The 17,607-nt window shown below is 41.2% G+C and overlaps 1 protein-coding gene across 2 annotated transcripts in view; it reads left to right on the top strand.

Annotated features, from left to right (window-relative positions):
- Nucleotides 1–17,607, top strand: part of NT5C2 (5'-nucleotidase, cytosolic II) — a 63,423-nt gene that overhangs the window by 260 nt on the left and 45,556 nt on the right. Inside the window, exon 1 of one of the 2 annotated variants that reach the window (XM_085307736.1) lies at nt 12,023–12,043. The exons of the other annotated variant lie outside the window; for it this stretch is intronic. The gene's annotated coding sequence lies outside the window, so the exon portion shown is untranslated. Of the gene's footprint in view, nt 1–12,022; nt 12,044–17,607 lie in introns of those variants that run through there. 2 annotated transcript variants of the gene reach the window in all.

The following is a 17,607-nucleotide window of genomic DNA, read 5'->3' as shown; positions in this document are numbered from 1 at the left end:
GGGGGGGGGAGGCACGGAGGCGACCGTTGGAGCGGGGAGTGAGGACTCCCCGGGCAGAGGAGCGCAGCGCAGCCGGGTCTCCGCGCGGCGGCGGCGGGGCTGAGCCTCCCCGGGTGAGGGAGCCGGGGTTCCCCGGGCACTTCCCCTTCTGCCGGCGAGGGGAGCTCCTGGGACGCAGCGGCCGCTCAGTGCACTGCCTGCGCGGGGCCCGGCTGGCCGCCTCCCCTGCCCCATCGCCGCCTCCCCGGCCTCTCCCGCCCCACCCGATCGACCGCCAGCGGGGGGCGGGCAGTGCCCCGGGGTCCCGCAGCCCATCCCGTCCCTGGTGGGGGCCCATCCCGCCCCTCTGCGGGGCCCCCACAGGCTCCCCGGGCTGCCCCCCTCCCAGCCCCAGGCGGGGAGCCGGCTTCCCTCGTCCCGAGGCAGGTGGGTTGCGCCGCGGAGCTGCCCCCCCCCCCCCCGCGGCAGGGTGAGCCGCCGAGCGGCCCCTCTCCCGGGTGCGGAGTCGCTGCTTATCCGCTGCCCTAGCGGCTGCTCTTCGCCCTCTGCTTTTTGAGCTGCAACATGAGGACAGAAATGAGCACTCAGGAAAGTGTTGGTGAGGTTTGGGGCAAGCACCCAGTGTATTCATTTCCTGCCTTCCGCCCCACGTGGACTGGAAGGGTCACAGTGAACAGCTTCAAGCTCTTAGCTTCCCCCTGGAGGAGCTGTAAACCCTGCTGGAGGTGGAGAGGGGCGATCTTGTTCACTGAATAAAGTATTATCCTGGGAATGTGCAAAACACTTCCCAGATAGCCTTGTATCGAGGCTAGGGTTCACTGTCACTGCTGTGTTTCATTTGAGTTGCTCTTGGCAGTGGTCTATATCAGGCTTGAACTGATAACCTAAAGGCAGGAGAGAGTCAGGAAAAAAAAAAATGCAAAACTGCTTTGCTCTCATTTTGCTTAAGTGTTTTTTTTTTTTTTAATCCCTCCTTTGGGCCAAAGATAATGTTGCAAAATTTACTGTGGAAACTATCCACTGGTTTCTGATAGACTGGATGATTTAACACAGCAGTACTGTTTTTTGTAGTGCAAGCTGTTTTAAAAATTCCCGGAACCACTGAGATTATGAAGCTCATAATACGAAGCAGCTTCTAAGGGCTGCCAAACTGGATAGTAAGGATCCTCTTTGACCTGTTCATTCTGGTCTTCCAAATGTTCTTCCTAAGGCATAATTAATTACTTATTAAAATATTTTTATTTACATTTTGGATCTCATAGGTTGCAGTATGCTATTCTGAGTTGCATAAAAATGTCTCCTCCTTACCTATCCAAATAGTCCTCTGTGTCAACTCGAAACAGTATCTTGTCACCAACTAAAATATATTTTACCAATTCACATACCTGTTAGTTGTGGATTAATAGTGTATAGTGGATAAATCAAAACTATGAGAAATTTTCAGGTCCAGATTTACATTAGGCTTTTCAGGTGCTATGTGGTTTTACTGAAAACCAGAAACAAAACTCAAAACAATATTTTTATTTTCAGTTCAGGTGCTGAATTTGTAGTTCTAGCAATAAGGAAAAACTATGTTTTACTTGCAAACTAATCAACTTAGCTTTGGAAGTCTGTCACAATCCTTGTGAGCCTATGTCAACTTTATAATCATATTTTAGGGAAGGACTGCTGTCCAAAATAATCCATTGTCATTAGTCCTGAATTCAAAAGATCGTTCAGGAACTTGCTAATTTGATGAACAGCAGTTGGAGTTTGTTCAAGCATAGACGTAGTTTCATTATATAGTACAATACAACCTTTAGTCTCTATAGCATCATTCAGACTAACTGTATTGCAAAATGCACCACTGAATTAAGTTTTTAAGTGCTCCATAGAATTAAATACAATTGCAGAGATAAACAGGGAGAAAAACTAAGAATGGGAGAAATGTTTTCAGCTGAGGTTTGAAATTAAAAGCCTGTTATACRTTTGCTTGGTAGCATTACTGCTGTGTATTGTTTCTGAGATGTATGATAGCAAAAATCAAATGCAGGCTGAAATCGCAGGCTGAATTTTGAGCTTACAGGCAATTTTTAATAATAATAATAATAAAAAACCSCAAACCTTTAAATATTGCTCTTTTTCGTGATTCCTAATATAGCTTTAAATGAAAGTTAATAAACCCTTCATAAATCCCCTAGAAGTATTTATCCTAACCTTTTTTTTTTTTTAACTTCAAGGGGAACATTTGTTTTTAACAGCAGAAACATTAGTTTCGTGTTTACTGTTAAACACTGCAGTATTTTACTCTTTGGGAAAACACTGAAAGGAATATTTCCTTTCAAAATTTACAAGTGTATTATTTTTGAGACTATCTTAAGGAAMAGGAATGAGCTATTAAAATATGAGGTTTAACTGATGCTTATTGAAAAAAGCAAATAGGTTTATACACTCACATCATACCTGTTGTTTGCAGTTCAGCCTCTTAATAAAATAATGTTTTGGGTAAAAGCTGATCTATGGGTTGTTAATTTGTGGTATGAACTGTTGCACAGGGATGGGATGGCTCAGGRGTGGTTGCAGAGTAGGCTTCCAGTGCTCTGGCTGATCTGCAACCTTTGAATCCTACGTAAATTGTAGATACCAGATCACAAGGAGGTGTAGGAAGAAGGGCAGACTGTTTGCAGCTCTGTCCTGAAAATCCTCGTGCAAGAGACAGGGGTGGGGTCACGCAGTCATGCTCAGCGAACCCTTTGGTTTGTTCAAATTTGGAATCAGGGAATGCTGTGGGACATGGGTAACCCAGCACGATGCAACTTGTCATTGCCTGACCATTGCCAAAATCCTACAGAGTTTTGTAATGACCCAAAGTAGTGTTACTACATAGAAGCTGCTTGGCCTGGGAGGGTGGATTAATCATCTCTGTCCAGGTTGCTGTGGAAACTTTGTGACAGGAACAGGTTCCCTGTTTGGCAAGTTTATGCCTTGTCTTCACTCCTTTAAAAAAGCACCACAGGGTAACTAATCGCCTCGGGATAAGAAGTACTCATAAGCCATCCAGYGTAAGCCCACAAAGATGGACAGGCCCTTTGGCTTTACCCGAAGGGAAACTGAGGTCAGCCCTATACTCCACGAGAGGACAGTGCCTTGGGGTRAGTGTGCAGTGCCTGCTGTACGCTGTGTCCCTTCCTCGGGGTGGCTCACGAGCACTGGGAGTCCTGACAGAAAACAGCTGTGCCTTCTTTAGCAGTGAGAATAATAGGAGAGAAAGGTGTCCAGGAATGGAAGCCTTRTCTCACTCTTTGGGATATGTTGGAGATGAGATAAGTCAGCATGTGGGAATTTCTTCACTTATTGTCTATACTGCATCTACTTTTAAAATTTCATTTATAGTGGCAGCAACACAAATACCATTTGAAATGATATTTCAAGTGGCCGTGGTCTAGTTTTTAAAACTTGGCAGTTCTGTGCTTAAGCTTATCTAATTCTTTGAATATCTCCAAAATGCACATTCATATAAATATTTGGTACTGTCAAATGTCTGGTTTTTGCTACTGAAGAAATTATTATCTCTATCATGGTTATGATGCATGTAGCAATGATTTTTATTTTGCTTTTTACTCATGATGACTCTTTAACTGGAATGATTCCTAAAACCTTGGACTGTGTACTCTACAAAGAGAGCATGTATAACATGAGTGTGCTTTCCTAACACAACCACAGAGAGAACCCAGCATGTACAATAAATAGAACTCAATGTACAGTAAATAGACCTTAAGCAACATCTGGAAAAAATTGCTTCGATATTTAAGGTAGCCACTGTAAGCAATTGATAAKCTAAACCTGGCTACGTTTGGGTAGTCTTTGAGTCCCACACATGTGTTTGAAGGGCTAAAAAGGTGCTTAGGAGATCTGGCCCAATGAAGCTAACTTAGGAGAAACACATTTTTTGATACAACGTTAGGAAGTCAAGAAGGGAGCCTGAGTAATTCAACCTAAAAAAGCATAGTAGTCTATGTCAAATCTTGCCACTTCCTCAGTGTGTAACAGAATGTGTACCTTAATGTAAGGTCAAAAGCAGATTTGCTCTTACTTCCCTGACAGTCAGGTCCCCAWATATAGCAGTAGTGAATGGCTGGCTGTGGGCCAACCCACTCAGTCCTATCATTTTTTCAAGTTTGGTACGGAGTAGCGGAGGCTAACCTTGTTACTTGCTGGTGACCTTAGCTTATTATCCTCTAGGCATGAATATCTGCTGCTGCAGGATTTACCAGCGCAGCCAGTTCTTTTTTGGTAGTTTTGTTAGAGATCAAGGTGTGAGTACGTGGGGGAGATTGAAAACCCATCTGTGATTATTTGTATGCTACCTCCTGTTTACATGTAGGCAAAGAAAACTAGTGGATTCTTAGCCTGTGCATTATCAGCTAAAACTGCTTTAAATTCTACAAAGGTGTAACTCATTAAATGTGGAGAGCAAGAGCTGCAGTAATGAAATACCTGTAGGACTGACTCTGGGATGTGGGCAACTTGTAGRTTTCTCTTTCGAAATTAAAGGGTGYGTAGGCACAAATTCTGCAGGGGGATGAAGGGGAGGCCCAAGGAGATGTGATTCTTTTGAGTTTTGAACATTGGAACAAAGGTGAAGTGAGTTAGTAGGAGCAGAGGYATTGGAACAACATGCTAATACTGCCTGTGTTTTTTGCTCATCCTGTAAATAAGAAGACAGTTTCAGTTTCCCAGAGTATCATTCTGGCTCTTTTCAGCACTGCAGATTTATTTTAAAAAATTCCTTGAAGTCATTGTGCAGTTTAAACYTAGCTAAGTTAGTAATAGAATATTCACAGCTCCCAGATATTTTCAAACAAAAACTTACTATTCTGCACATATGCTTACTACAGGGTTATCATTTAACCTTGCTTGGCACAATTGGTTCAGGGGAAAGGAAAAAGCAGAGGCTTGCTGTAGGGGTTTCTGCAGAAGGCCCTGAAGCAGAGTAGGTTTTCACTGTTTACTTAGGAACAGGCCTTTGGATTAACTGGCTTTCACCCAGGCCTTGTAGTTCTCTATGCTAACATCTGTGTAATGCATAAAATGCTTAAGATGCATTATTTCTAGATTTTCAGTAAGCAAATTGTATCTGAACTCTCCATGAGGGTATACTTCCAAAAATACTTTCCAACCAGGGTGGTCCAGCTTTGGCAGCTGCAGTGGCCCCATCTGGGTTGTGGGACAGTCCTTCTGGGCGGGTTGCCCCTTCCTTGTGTAAGCTGCTGCCTTTCGCCTGGCAGCAGCTGCTGCCTGCACTGCTGCAGCAGCAACAGCTGCATCCCGGCTGGGTATATCAGGTTTGGGAGGAAGCATTTGTCTATTCCRGCAGTGTTTGCTGCTGAATCTGTATTTGTTATCGCCTTTGAAGGAAGGTTGATGTGGGTGGGAATCAACTCATAGGTTATTACTTGGACCGCACTCCTCCTGGCATTTGTATCAAAGGTACTGCCTCTGGCTGTAGCTCATTGCAAGAGAAACTTTGTGATCAGCTCCTAAGATACCTGGAGTGGAAGGTAAATACAAAACAGGCTGGGCTTATGCTGTGGCATAAAGCATATCCAAATCTACATCAGCTGAATTCAGCTGGTATTTGGGTTGGTTCAGTTGGTGATGAGTTGCACATAGGCGTRCACAGCAAATAGTAAGGAACAGGGGGTCAGAGAGGAGCATGTGAATGTTCTGCYCTCAGAAACCCTAAGAAGTACTGACTGAGATTTATGCCAGTGTTTTGTAATCATAACACAGCAATTAGTAATAACAACAGCTACAGTTAAGTGCTAGTAAACTGCAGGCTTCTTAGGTAATTTTGGAAGTCAGTGAATGGAACCAATTTGTTTTTTCTAATTTATGATGTTATTAAAAATAAATAACTGTTCTTCTTACAGGTCAATTTCCTTTGCTTTTCTTGTCTGCCTCTGAGAAGAGCTCTTTTTTTATTATTTATTTTTAAAGGATGAGCAGTACTTGTTGGCAAAGATATTTCAAATGTTGCTTTCTAATTTTTTCAACTCATCTTTTTTGATATTACAAAGCAATTAGGTTTCAACACCATGCAACAATGTACATGTCCTTTGAAGTCAGAGGAAAGGGCTGCAAGATTTGATCTTAAATGTTCTGTCATGTCCTTTCTGTCATTCCATGCGATATTAACTGAGAAGTTTTAAGAACAGATATGTTTGATAGTTGCAGAGTTGTTTCTTTTTCATTGCTTGTTCAGACTGCCTTTTTTATGTTATTCTCTGTGTATGCRTTTAGGTCAGGGTGAGTTTATTCCCTAAAGAAAATCGAGAAGTTGAACATAAAAAAATTCAGGTACACTGAGCACTTGTTAGCTTGAAGCGGACCCTGGAAACTAGTCTTCTAACTCAGTTCCTTTAGCTTAGCTGTTGTAATACCAGTGGCTGAATGAAGTTGGAAAGAGGAATTCAACATAGAAGCAAGCCAGACTGGTAAATCATCTGTTAGTTCTGCTGTCTGGAAACTGAGGCAGGAGTCAAATTTCATTTTCCTCTTCATGCTGCAAGCATCAGTCAGTTTGTGCACCAGTGATGTTTAAGGGCAGGTCACCAAGGCATTGCCTGTTTTGAGTCTTCAGATGTTTTACTGAGTACTGGATTTCCACATTGCTTTCCTRTGTTAAAGAAAAAAAAGAAAAACAAAAAAGAAAACATTGCCAAAAGGGAAGTACGAATATATGAACAGGCTGTCTCTGCAGTCAGCAGACCTTTTCCACCTGTAATCAAAACTGAGACTGCAACTGATAGGGCTGGATAGGTCTCTGCTAGAGAAAAAAATGACAAAAATGAGCACTTGCTAACTAAATCTGAAAGGGAATCAAGTAAGTAGACATAAAAAYTCTTTGCTGTGTTCTTAAAAATATTTGCTCTACCTGAAAGTATCACTAGTAAGCAGTGACTAGGATACCAGAAGATCTTTTGCTAACTCTTTTTGGTCAATAATAGGAATTTAGCCTTTAGAAGGTTTTTGTTTGCCTGTCCTGTTAACCACCTGGTGCCTGCAAACATCCTGGTCAGAATGTCTGACTGTGTAGCTCACACTTGTTTTGGTGTGTCTTACTATCCTGCTTACAAGTGTGTTGAAATGTGATGATTTTAAAAGGAATGACTGTATTAAAAGAAATTGCCAGTGCTGGAGTCATTAGCAGCTGATGTGTGCTGCTTTAAAATGACAAATGAGCAAATTCGATGCAAGTTGGAAACAGCTTTACTTGCTGTGATCTGAGATGAAATATCCATCTATAACTTCTAAGAATTTGAGGACTTTTGTCAGTTCTTATCCAAGGAAACAGCATTATGGCCTTTCTAAGAGTTTGCTGAAAACACATTTGTAGTCAACCCTTATCCTATTTTTTTCACCTTGATAAAAGGTTAGGTAGGTTCTTAACCTCTTCTTTTATGTGTATTGTAACTTGCAATATTGCACTAGCAATTTTATGATCCAATGCCARAAAAAATCTGCTTGCTACACTTGAGCAATCATGAGGGAAATGATGATGAAAAACTAACAATGTTTTACTCATCTACCACTCATTTTTCTTCACAGACATGTAGTGAGTAGATACTAACAAAGACAGCAATTAAAAGCACTTTTAGTGTTCATAAATTGATGTGTGCTGATGGGGTCATCAACAAATAATGGAAAGGTTAGAACATGTAGCAAAGTGTCTTCCAGGAGACCTGCCTTTTGATTTTCAGAGCTAGGCTAGGATTATTTCAGTTGCTGTTTAGAAAGCAATTAGAAGRAGGCATTTCTGYGGCTGGATGGGAAACCTTGTGCTGYTTGGGAGCGTGGTCAGCCTGGACGCTTTTCTTTAGCAGACATAGTAGGTCAGGTAACAYGTTTAAAAGAAGTTAGCAGAATGATTTTCTCATTGAATCAGGGCTTTCACGCTACTCAGCTTGTGACAGACATTTTTAAAGGTCTCTCGGATTGTTAGGGGTTTGAGCTCTTTGCTAATCTACCATGTGAACACAAGAAAGTGCTGTTGAGTTGAATCTTCAGGTCTATGCTAGTGAGATACTTCAGATTTCCTGAAGAGAGAAGTCCAGACCAATGCGAAGGTTTCTGTGTTGGGAACTCTGAGCTCTGATATTGGGATAACAAGGACCTGCTGACAATCCTGACAATATCTTCCTGGTTATTTTTTAATGTCCTCTCATCCTTTAAACTGAGTGATTTCTCCCAGGTAACAGCTGCAGGAGTAGGTCTTGTCACTTGGTCTGTGGTCTCTCTCTCTGACCACAAACAGTGTATGCTGAGAAAGATGCAGAGAGAGCTTTATATGTGCCTTGCTGTATTCTGCCAGGCAACAGACTTCCATGTCAGCAAGATTAGTTTAAAATATTAAAAAACTGAACTGAAGGGACCATGGAAAGTTGACTTTGTTTTCCTGAAATGAATTTGGTGTTTTGTGTTTTATTTGGAAGGGATAGTAAAAAGTTTTCAAAGAAAAGAGGTTGACAGAGTTGGAAAACAGTATTTTGTGTATGCCTTTGGTATMAGTTGATAAAGCTGAGACGGTTAGGTTATCAAAGAAAAGCCAGAAACTTAGCAAAAGCTCAGAGTCATCAGATGAGTTCAGTTATTGTACTGATGGATTAAATTACGTAGATTGCATTAAAATGCCATGTGAACTAACTATTCGAGGACCATGTGAATACTGCAGAGAAAGTATTCATAGAATTAATTTATTTGTAGAGTTTCCTGCAATGGTGCCTCAGCACTACATATTTATCAAGATTAAATGAGGTTTGGGGGCTGATAACACCTAGRTAGTGACACAGTTGTGCCCTAAGGACAGATTAGTAATTCTGATTATAATCAGGCAGGCTATAATTACCATGTTGGCCTCTGATTAAAAAACAGGTCACAAAAAGAATGAATTATGCTGCCTGATGCAGGGGATCTTTACACTGTAAGAACATCTTGAAACACCTATAGACTTCACATTACCATTTTTTTCATCTTGGTGCTTGCTCAGTTATTAAGTCCATGTAGCTTTCTTGTCGTAGGCAAAGAGTTGCAGGATTGTTGTGTGGGGTTGCAGGATAGGAACACAGTGCAGGAAAGGTTTTGGTAAATTCCTTCCTGATCTCCACGATGAGTGGTAAACACGTCTTACCTCCAGTTTGGGGAGAAGGAGGATTTCTCTGTGGTCAGGGGAGGGATACCTGTGGCTACTAGACAAGGAGGAATGTAGAGAAGAAGAAAGTTGTCTTCCGGCCTATGTGAGCATTTCCAGAAAGCATTAGGCCAGCACAGGAGTGATTTTGATAAGCTCAGCCTGGATGCAGAAGRTTTCTGCTTTTCTCACCTGAAAGACTAGATCAGCTTCAGGGGAGGCTTCTTGAAAGAGTGATGGGTAACTATAAATGTTAAAGGCAAAGTTAGAACCTCATGAAATCTGTGGTAGGCTAGTATGCTTCTGGAGGCATATATGTTAGGACAACTGAGAAACAAGATCCCCTCCAAATCATGCGTGTATTTTCCTTCCCAGCACCCAACCCAAGGAGTATCATTATTTTATGTTGTTTGTGTTTTAYGGACAAAGAGCAGGTTGAAAAACTGGCCCAGTTTTGCATATGAAGTCTATGGCCGTGGTGGAAATKAAGGTTTTCTCTCCTGTGTCCCCTTCAGTTCCATAGTTCCCAACTCATCCTTCTTCCTTTGCAGAAATGGATTTATTTGTCAATGATCCAGAATTGGTCCATCTTTTATTGGTAGGTAAGATCTCAAAATATGCAGCTCTGTTGAGATTCCCCTGGCAAAAGGAAGAGAGACCAAATTAGTGTATGGTAAGTCTGATAAGTCTCCTTCTTAAGGAGGGTAGAGGAAGAAGGGAGTAGCACAGGAAGAGAAAACTTGTAGCAGGAAAAAGAGGTTTATTTGGACAGAGTAGCTCTCAGGATTACCAGATCATCTTCAGCTGTTGAGCTCRGTGTTTATTTTCAGCAACTTTCTGTATAAAGGAGGAGCCAATGTTCCCCAGTTAAACTATGCCGGTTTCTTTTCTGGACAGCATGTCCTCTGCCTAGTGCTGTGTCCAGATGCCCATAGGACTTGCACTGAGTAGCCAGGTGGCTGTCTGCACCAGGGCTCAGCCAGGACAGCTTTCCGCCAAGGCCGGAGGGGGAAAGGTGTGTAGGCTGCCGAATTAGTTCAGCTGCCGATTCTGCTGTCGCATCTGTTTATATAGCCCATAARCATACAGAGAGGGCTCATACTGCATGGAAGAGGGTTTGAGTGTCTGTATTTTTTCCTTTTGGTTTTGAAGATTAAAAAAGAGCTAAAATGAACTTTTATTATCTTTTCTTTTTATATAAAATACTGATGAAGTAGGAACCATGATCTTCAGAGACCAGATTTTTTTTTTTCCGAGGAAGCACTGTCAGGTGAAAAAAAAAGGCCAATAAAAATGTTGTCCACCCTCACCTTGAGTGTCTGGAAGATAAAGAGGGCTTTTGGCTGTTTGTAWTATCCAAGTTGACCCAGTTGCATGCTTTCAGAATGACTGTGCTACAGATCTGAGTTGTGCATCTCAAATACTTTGTCAGTTACCACTAGGCTTCTGGAAAGGCCCATTAAGTCTTTATTTGCTTCCTGAAATACAGTCRAATCTAATGAAAAGGATCATTGTTTGGAAATACCGTGATCTGGTGCCAAAAGAACTACTGTTGTGTAATCCTTAATAGCAGATTAGAGACAGTTTTTCCTTGGTTGAAATTGGTATGTGCAATGGTGGCTTTCCAATTTTCTTTCTCTCTGGGGATGGCACATCTCATCTTGTTCTTTCTCTTCTGGAWCTGTGACTCCCACGAAGGTGCTTAACCTTAAAGAGCTGGTAACAGATCCTTGCACAAATTTGAATACMAAGATTGTACTTAGGGGTAACAAGCTTAAGGGACAAGAGAAAACAGCAGTGTCCTTTGAGTAGGGGAAGCACTGATTCCTGTATAGCCAAGGGTTATTTTGTCTACTCTTGTTGGCAAGTTTATTTGTCATTCTCCACCCNAAAAAAAAAAAAGAAAAAAAAAGAAAAAGAAAAAAAAAGAAAGAATCAATACATAAAAATGTTTCAGGACAGATTTGACATAAAAATACCAGAGGTGAAGTAGAAAAGTTTGAATTTTGCACATCTGAAATGAAAGGATAATTGTTTTCTTCCTTGCAGACATTTCTGCTTTTTGTGCTATTTATGTTAATCTGCCACTCAGTTAGCACTCTGTTATGCTACATTTTTGTAGCAGTGATATCAGTTAGTATCTGCAGATTCCAGTCAAACATTAAAGTCTCAATATGGTGGACATTTGCATCAAAGGTTACCTTGCAGTTTCAGCTAAAGCAAATACATAGGAATTCTTAAATGTTTTAAGGATGGACTGTKTCATAGCAGAGAGATCAGATTAATTTCTAATTTTTAGTCCTTTAACATCCCTGTCTAGTTGGAGCAATTGCTTACAGGAAGAATAGTATGAGTAAAATAGTTTAATTATCTTGTGGGTTTCTTACTGGAATTTATCAGCTGGAAACAAAAAGCACTGAGAGCATTATCTTATTATCCACGATCATACTTGCTGTTGGCAGGCACTCARTTGGACTACAAGTTGGGAATGTCTGCAGCAGGGGTTGCTGCAGACTGCTGTGCTCTTTCCCTGTGGAAGACCTTTTCTTAACAAAATGAGTTTCCCGGGGCCATTAGAGCACACAGCTTGCACTGGGACTCCCTCAGCAGAGCCTCTGTCCATTCACCTTCTGCTTATATCTTTAGAGGTTTCTCTCCAATATTGCTTGTGCTTCAGGCTCTTATTCAGAGATACATTGATTTATAAGGTGAGGAGGAACCAAGAAGATATTCAGCTTGACTTGTCTTCTGTTTAGTTCAGCCTGTTTTGGTTTTTCTGTGTTAATTCTTGTCTCTGTGAGAAAAGGCTGATTTAAGTACCTTCCCCCCTTCATTTAGAGGCCTCAGATAATGGAGAAACTACTTTATGTCTTGGTAAGTTGCTTCACAATTATCCTTACTGTTAATATTTTTTGTCTCTGTTTAATTTCTAGTTATGGGCACTTGTTCTGTCATTGCTAGTCTGAGGAGCCCTGCACTGTCACGCTTCTTTCCCACGTGTAAATGCCTCCAGATCTCCTGCAGAGTGTCTGCTTGTAAATTGGCAACCTGCCACTGTAGTCATACTCCTTGCCATAGCTTTATTCCTTCCTCAATATAATCAGTACTGTTCTTGAATGGAGACAGCTGGCTGGAGACACTATTCCAGCAGAATTTATAACAGTGACAGAGAGGCACAGAGAGTCTTACTTGATAGCCTTGTATATCCAAGGATCATGTTTGACCTGCAGTCACTGCATTTTTTTGAGAGCTCATGTTAGCTAATTATTCTCTGTGGCATAGCTCTTGCTCTTCTGGATCAAGTCTCACATCCCTTAAGTGTGGTCTGCCTTCTTTGTTTCTAAACTTCTGAAAGAAGTGGAGAAGCAACATTACCTCTAGTGAGGCATTTGTATAAGAAGCAATATGTTGGAAAGGGCTTAATAAAAATGATCATTCTGCAGATCTTCTGAAGCACAAGCTGTATAAAAGCTAGAAAATAAGTTAATTAACCTTTTGGAGAGCTTGCGGTTTTGATTTCAAGGTAGCAAAGACAATTACAGATAAATAAGCAGAATGCGTGGTGTCATGGTACTCAGAAGATCAAATTTGGGATTTGCTCCATGCTGAATTGCAGTGTGGCTTTCATAGGTTTTGCCAGACTCCTTTTTTATTATTCTGTAAAGTTGATGATAATTAAATCATTATATTTAAAATAATTAAAATACTTTAAATAACTAGTGCCCGTTGGAGTTCCTGAATAAACAGCACTCCTTGGACAGAAATAGGTAGTTGCCATGAAGAACTTCTAATTTATCTGTTCTTTTTTAACACACCTAATGCATTTGGGTCCCAAGCTATTGCTAGAGCTCTAGGCATGGCGGAAAATAAGCAGCCATCTGTGGATATTAATTCCAGTAGAAACAGTCTGAGAAAAATATCCATGTAAAATAAACAGGATCTTGTTAAATGTGTTCTAGAATGTATCTGTTATACAGCTGTTACTGTAGCATCTGGCTGCATGACAGAAATTAAAYTCAGCCCAAAATTAAATCCTATAATAAGCTTCATGAGTCCCATTCTCCCACCTTGTGYCTTACATTTCCAGAAATAGCTCATGAAATACTGTGGTCTATCAGTCAGAATATAGTCAAGTAAATGTATGACTGGAATCTGTTCCGCTAGAAGCATGCTCCTGGGAAAAGCAGCTGTGTTGATGTCAGCGCTGTGGTGGTGTGTGAGGAAAACAGATACCCCATCCTGAGACAGGACTCAAACCACAGACTCTGAAGTAAAGCCAGTGTCTAAGGGTCAGCCAGTGGATGGGAGGCTCTGCACTATCCATGGAGCAAGTACAGTGTTATGAGTCTAATGTCTTAATAAAAACTGCACAAGGCGTATACTGGGTTTTCAATACATGTAGCTCTAGATAATGTTAACAGGTTCCTCACAGCAGATCTCTACCTAAACTGTATAGTGCTTATATTGAACTGTGGTACTTAAAGCCAACTACAGTTATTAATCATCCTGAGCTGAGAGTATACTTTCAATTGTCTCGTGGAAGTAATTTCGTATTGTAGTAGGAAGAGCCTCTTACTTTGTGCTTGCTGCCATCACAGACCTGAAGCCAAGGAGTCAAAGGTGAAGCCACCCAGAAGGGGAATGGTTTCAAATCAAGCACTTAACTGTAGACACAACTAGAAAAAAATGTCAGTTTTCTGGTTTAGATCATTTACAAACTTCGATTGCTGGTTTTTGGAAACCGTGGGCTTTCCACTGCCGTCAGAGGACTGGATATATCCATGTCAAGTCCTGGACATACTAATTTTCCAAAAGCATCAGTAATTGAAAACACCTTTTGGAAACATTTTGTAATTGGCTATTAAGCAATAATGTTGGCAGTAAAACACAAAATGTTTTGAATTGTCACCCCAGAGTTGCGGAGAAAAGGGAAGGAACCATGTGAGCTAACAGTTGCATAAAGATGCAATTTAGTATAAGATTGGGAAGTCATTCTTCATCCAAGCTGTCCGTACAGCTTGGAACAAGTCAGAAGTTTACTGCTTTAGAGCCTTGGTCATGTGTAGGTGCATGTAATTTTCAGTCTTCAATATTTTGCAGACATGGACTAGTAACATATAATGTTCCTGTTAGAGTGACCAAGATTTATTATATTTCTGTCTTCTAATTTTTCATTAATTAAATCCAGTGTTATCTTTTCTAGTATATTATCTAGTTTTTGCCATCAGATGTAGTCTAAAATCTATTCAGCTGRTTATTTTAGGATTCCTGGGGAGACATTTTCAGACTGGTTGGTGAAAAATGTTCATCTCTGATGTGTATTGTTTAGCATTCTCATTGGTTGTAAAATGAATGGGACGTACTTCATTATCATCAAGTGATTAACCTGTTATCATCCTCATTTTTAAATACAAACTAGAAATATTTTTTGACGAATTCTACCCCTGGTGCATTATATTCTTATCTCTGGTCTTTTGCTAGAATTTCTATTGTTCTATCATACTTCAAAAATCTCTGTTTATTGTCGTTAGCTCTCCAAAAGTGGGACCGCCACCCAATTTCACAAGCAGGTCTGTCACAACACTTTTTTTTCTGTTTCACATTGTTCTAGTAGGAGCTGAAGGAGTAGTTTATTCTGTTCTCTGGTTTGTTTTGATGATACTCCTGGGTGCTCTGGTCATACTGACTTGTGCGCATCTGGGTCCTGGCAGTTCTGAGTTATCCAGAACTTTTAAAATCCTGGAGAGTTCCCCACCCATCTTCTGCATTGTTCTTCCTAAGCAGGGTGTGAGTAAAGATTTCGGCATTCAGCTCATGTGAATGGTTCCCCTGGGTTTCAGTTATGCCGCTTAACATTTTTTTTTCTCCTTAGTTGAGAAGGAAATACTTACTTGGTATTTTTAGTTTTAGAAATTCCTTGTTACCTTGCCTTCTAGCAGGCCCAAAATGTCTTTTCTTTGTAGTTTACCACATCCCTTTAGTGTGTTTGTGACACGCTTGAGTTTGAATTTGGGGAATGTTTGAGGGTTATTCTCTCCCAAACACTGCTAGTGGGGCCTCCATCTGCTCAGCTAGTGCTTAACAGAGCTTAGTCACCTTTTGAATGAAATGTGAGTTTGCACAAAAAAGGACTTGCTCCAAGAAACTAACACCAAAAGGCAGGCAAATTAGGGGAAGGGGAATAGCAATTGGTGTTTATGCTGGACAGATTAATTGTAACTAGCACAGCAGAGGCCTCTGGAGAGAGCTTCTGCTTGGGCAGAGCAGGTGCTTTCAAGCACGGTGCCTGCGTGGCAGTGTCAGAGAGGAGTCTGAAATGATTGCACAGCAGACAAGTGGATAGGCTGGGAGCATGGGTGAAAGACAGGAGAGCAAGGGGGCAGTGCAGAGTTTGAAAAGGGAACAAAAGGTGGGCATTTCTAAAAATGTGTAGAGGTCTGAGCTTGCTGTATCAGTCTAAATCTGAATACATGTTAAACTACTGCCTAAGGAGTATGTGAAGTATCTCTGCTTTGTGTGTGATCACGCTGCTAGTGCTAGGAACTCAGACTAGTTAGTAGTGCAAGGCTTGGGGGACTAAGACTTCTGCGTTTAGTTCCCACTTGGTCTGTGTCGTTACCTTCTTTGTGGCCTGCTATTATCAGCTGATGAAGCAGGGGCAGCACCTCTTGCTGCCTCAAATGTATTATGGGGATGAGAATTTGTGAAGTGCTTTGGGATCGCAGATGTAAGACCTGCCCTGCTGGATGAGGCCAGTGGTCTGTATCCCACGGCGGCAGTAGGAGTTGCTATTTAGGGGGAGTGCACAGTTCTGACCGCTCTCTGCAGTGCATCCCAGGATGTCAGATGCTCCAGAAGACCAGAGGATAYGATGCTAAGCTGAGCAGGATTCTCCTCCTCTGATGTCAGTTGTCTTTAAGTGTCTAGTCTAAACTTGTCTTAGATGCGAACTCCTTCTATGCTTAGCAGAGAAAGAGAGAGAGACGCTCCTGGAAAGTGAGTCACTCACTTTTCTTAGCCACAGTAACAGACAGGCCTCTCAGCAGCAGGAAGAACTGTTTTTCCTTCTCCCTGCCCTGCCCATTGGAAGTGTTTATGAGGCCATGCCATGACCTGGAGCAAGAAAATGATCCACGTTTGAACAAGCCAGCCCTGGTCTTGCTTCCCCCCAACCTTTTTTTTTCCCTTTCTTGGGGTTGTTTTAACTCGGATCAGTGATCAGTCCTCAGGCACTGAGACCCCTCAAAGCCACTTGAGAAGGAACAGCTTTGCAGTGGGGAGCCAAGGACTGCTCCTGGCTTGGCAAGGGCACCAGGAGACGTGTCTGTTTGTAAATCCAGAGGCTCAGACTAGATGCAAAGATTTTAAATGGCTAATGTTAGGTGTGATGATTCCTGGCTCAGTCTGCTTTGCCAATGTGCATGTGTTTGTGTGGGTCGTACTAAAGAGATATTAAGGATTTTTGAAACGGAATGTGTGAGAAGCAGGCAGATGTAGTGCATGGCAAATCAGTGCGAGTATGTTACAACCTTGGGATTGGTTAGCAATGCTTTTGTTTTCTGCTATATAAGCTCTCGGAGAATATCCTGGAAAAAGTGGGATTGTCGTTGCTATGTTGTTTTAGTGTGCGAGTCTCTGATTTGATGTTGCATCATCAAAGTGTTAAAAACAAATTCAGAAAAGAATGCGGACAGTGCATTTAAACTGAACACAAGAAGTATTATCAGGTGCAGAAATTTCTAACTATCCGTTGGCAAAAGGAGATGAGAAAAATAATTAGTAAAACTCCATGAAGAATAGTTTTGAGATGTGTTATTTTATACATATGTATGAGTATTAAAAAAAAGAAGGTGTACTATGGCTAATACTTGGCATCAGCTAGAGTCTGACAAAAGAAGCAAATGGATTTATTTCAAAATATGTGTTAAAAATCTCATGTTCTTTTGGAGAAAAAATTGTGTGCTGGACAGTAGCTCTGGATCAAAGCTTCACAGCTGAACTTTAAAATACTTTTTCAAAATGAACCCTGTGCCATAAATGCTATCAGATGTTTAATTAAGACTGTATTAGCAAGGAGCATGTTTGCAATAAATTATAGGGAGATGTTCTGACATACTTTATCTATGTAAAGATTCCTATTTTTATGTGAAGCTATTTACAGATAATTGATTTCAAAAATAGAATTGTAACTAAAGAAAAAGATGCATCATATTTCAGTTGCTTGGAGTTGAGAATCTTCAGTGGCTGGCTGCCGGCTCCGTTAGATGTTTAATCCAGTAGCTTACAAGCGTTTGGAGTCATTTAGCCCATCTTAGTTTTCTCTCTGTCCTTGGCACCACTATGAAGTGGAACAATTATATTCAGGGATCAGGTCCTGTGTCTCTTAATCATGCAGGTAGGCTGAATTTTACACCTTTGAAGCATCAGAACAATTTCAT

Source organism: Rhea americana, unplaced genomic scaffold (genome assembly GCF_003343005.1).
Source record: "Rhea americana isolate MKP2758 unplaced genomic scaffold, rheAme1 scaffold_104, whole genome shotgun sequence".
NCBI classification, from domain to species: Eukaryota; Metazoa; Chordata; class Aves; order Rheiformes; family Rheidae; genus Rhea; species Rhea americana.
The sequence above is the reverse complement of the archived record's forward strand: the minus strand, read 5'-3'. Positions and strand labels throughout refer to the sequence as shown.